Source organism: Marmota monax, unplaced genomic scaffold, assembly GCF_021218885.2.
Source record: "Marmota monax isolate L192 unplaced genomic scaffold, Marmota_monax_Labrador192_F-V1.1 WCK01_AAM20220418_F8-fsc01066, whole genome shotgun sequence".
Classification (NCBI taxonomy): Eukaryota; Metazoa; Chordata; class Mammalia; order Rodentia; family Sciuridae; genus Marmota; species Marmota monax.
In genome coordinates this window covers 81,203-84,393 of record NW_026693410.1, presented here as the reverse complement: position 1 = coordinate 84,393, position 3,191 = coordinate 81,203, and the positions used below count along the sequence as shown (strand labels likewise).

Below are 3,191 nucleotides of genomic sequence, written 5' to 3'. Positions count from 1 at the left end.
ACTAAAAAATAAATATTAAAAAATTCTCTCTCTCTTTCTCTTTAAAAAAAAGCTTCTCAATATAATGAAAAAGATCAAATAGACTAGAAATTATTGAAGGAGCTAAAGGACTTAGACTGACAACTTTGGGACAGTTACTTGGTGTCTCTCAGTGTGTTTTCACTCTTGTACTATGGGGAAGAAATGGTGCCTTCCTTATGGAAACCTCTGTGGATTGAAACATATTCAGAAAATACTTAGGACTGTGCTTGTCATAATTAATTCCTCACTAAATGTTGACTTTTATTTATTTTTTTGCAAGAATGTCCATTATATCTTTATAATACTGAAAAATTGGAAAAACAGTTTTAAATATTTATTACAATACTTACTGATAAGGAAATGAGTAAATAATCCACAGAAGATCTATAGGATCTAGGATTCTGTAGCTGAGATTAAAATTGAATACATTCTATTTGTAGCAACAAGATCTTTTAGATGTCTTGTTGTATGCAAAAAAAAAAGGAAATTTCAAAATAGTATATAGTGGAAGTTACTATTTATGTTTCAAAATAAGAGACTGAGAGTGATTGAAGGAACAACTTGGATGACAGTGTAGGTTGATTTGAGTGGGTAAAGAAGAATTTTTATCTTTATCTTTATTTTTGAATTTCCACAATGAAAATGGTTGATGTAGTATATAGGGGGTAAAATTTTAAAATTTAAAAACATTTTTAAAATAACTAGATCTTCACTGAAGTTTCCCAGGGAGGAGTCCGCAGGACTGTAGATAACATTATAGTACATTCAACAAAACCTCCTTAAAACCCTTCAAAGAGAAAATTCACAATAGCCAAACTGTGGAACCAGCCTAGGTGACCATCAACAGATAAATGGGTAAAGAAAATGTGGTACATATACATAACAGAGTTTTATCCAGCTGTAAAGAAAAATGAAAATTATCTTATTTGCAGGAAAATGAATGTAAATAGAGACCATTATGTTAAATGAAATAAGCCTAACTCAGAAGATCAAGGGTCATATGTTTTCTCTCATTTGCAGAAGCTAGAAAGGAAACAGCAAAATAAAAGAGGATGGGGTGGAAATCTCATGAAAATCAAAAGGAAAGGACTAGTGGATGGGAGGTAAGGAGGGAGGGGAGAAGTGCTGGTATTATACTGGCCAAATTACTTTGTTATACTGTGTGCATTTATGAACATGTAACAACAAACCCTATGGTCATGTGTAACTCTAATGTACCACCAAAAAAAAAATGTGGAAAAACCTCCTTCTCAGACCTCCCCTGCTTGCCAACATTCTTCTCCACCCCTCTTTGCTGTGTCACACTCTTCTTTCCATTTTCCACAAACAGGTCAAATTTCTTTGCCATACCTTCATTTGTTGCCCCCAAGTTTTTAAAGTCTAGTACAAGCACTCAGGCAACACTGAATAGATTGGACTTACTGCTATGTACCCACCACTATAATTCACGTCATATTTACTTCATCTAATTTTTTATTTAACAAAAAATAAGATATCATAGGATCAAAATTGAGAAACTTTTTAAAAAATGTTTTTGGTAATTGTTATTATTACTAAAATACTGGTGAACCCAGACCTGTCCTTACGCCTTTTGGGGCGCACCTCGGCATTTGAGCCCTCTTTTTAGAGTGCCTTTGACCTCTTTGTTGCGAAGGCTGTTGATGAACGGGTTCAAGGTCGGTGTGACCACTGCATACACCACGCTGGCCAGGCGGTTGTAACGCACGGAGTAGGCAGATGAAGGTCGGAAATATACAAACAGGACAGAGCCAAAGAAAAGCGACACCACCACCAGGTGGGCCCCCCAGGTGGAGAAGGCACTGCTACTGCCTCCTGCCGACAGCACTCGAAGCACCGCGTCGAGGATGTGCGCATAGGAAAGCGACACGAGAATCAGTGGGGTCAGCACCACCGCCCGGCCCTCGGAGAAGATGGCAATCTCCGTGGAGGATGTGTCTGAGGTCGCCAAGCTCAGCAAAACTGTAGCATCACAAAAAAAGTGACACACGGGGGCAGAGTGGGGGTAGGAGAGCGTGGAGATGAGCATGGTGTGGAGCAGCGAGTGCAGGTGAGCCACCGCCCAGGACGCACCCACTGGCGCAGCGCCAGGGTGTCATGACCGCGGTGTAGTGCAGTGGCCGGCAGACCGCCACCGCGCCGTGGTAGGACATGGCCGCCAGGAGGTAGCTCTCGGTGACGCCCAGAGCCAGGAAGAAGTACATCTGGGCAAAGCATGCTTGGAAGGATATGGCCTGAGCTGGGTGGAGCAGGCTGACCAGCAGTCGGGGGACCGTGACCGTGGTAAAGCAGGCATCCACAAAGCTCAGGTGACCCAAGAAGTAATACATAGGGGAGCACAGAGCCCCATCGGACCTCACCAGTACCACCATGCTCAGGTTGCCCATGGCGTTGAGCAGATAGACGCTGAGGAAGAGCAGGAACAACACTGGATGGGCAACTGTGTCATCCATCAGGCCAAGGAGGAGGAAATCTGGGCCGGATGTGAGGTTGACCAGAGCCATACTCCAAGCCAAGTAGGAATGCTGAGGAGTGAGGAGTCAGCAGGTCCCAAATCCGAGGAACCCCAGGTGGACTTTCTGCATGTTGAGGTTCCATATGTAAATTTTTATACACATCCACCTTGCAGTATTTACAAACATTTTGATAATATAGATTTCTGCTTGCTAAAAAAATTGAAAACCACATTGCTTGTTGAATGATCCTAATTTTATGAAGAAACTGAATTTCACAAGGGTGTTCTAAGGTAATGGTTGAGTCTCAAGTTTTGTTGTAAGTGATACCTGATTTTGAGTCCTCACTTTACTGCTAAGGTAGTATGTCCTCTTTGAGTCTCAGTTTCTTCTTCTTTAATGAGAAAAATACTAGTTTTTATCCGTGGGTTAAGTGAATAGTAAGTTTAAAATTAGTAGCACAGTGCCTGACACATAATAAGTCTTATAACTTTTAACTGTCAACTCATCATCAATCTATCATCATCATCATCACTATGTAGTCAAAATGAGTTAGGACCCAGGCCATCTAAATACCACTCTAAATCTCTTCACAAAACACCTTGCTGCATTTGCCATTCATGAATTATGCTAATTCATGAATTGACCAACTTCTTCTGTAGGCTTGTGGGCCATATGTTTTCTGTTGCAACCACACCA

General features: G+C 41.2%; 1 pseudogene; it reads right to left on the bottom strand.

The window, feature by feature from the left end:
• On the bottom strand, window positions 1-2,963 carry LOC131424658 (olfactory receptor 1L4-like; annotated as a pseudogene).
• Window positions 2,964-3,191: the final 228 nt, after the last annotated feature.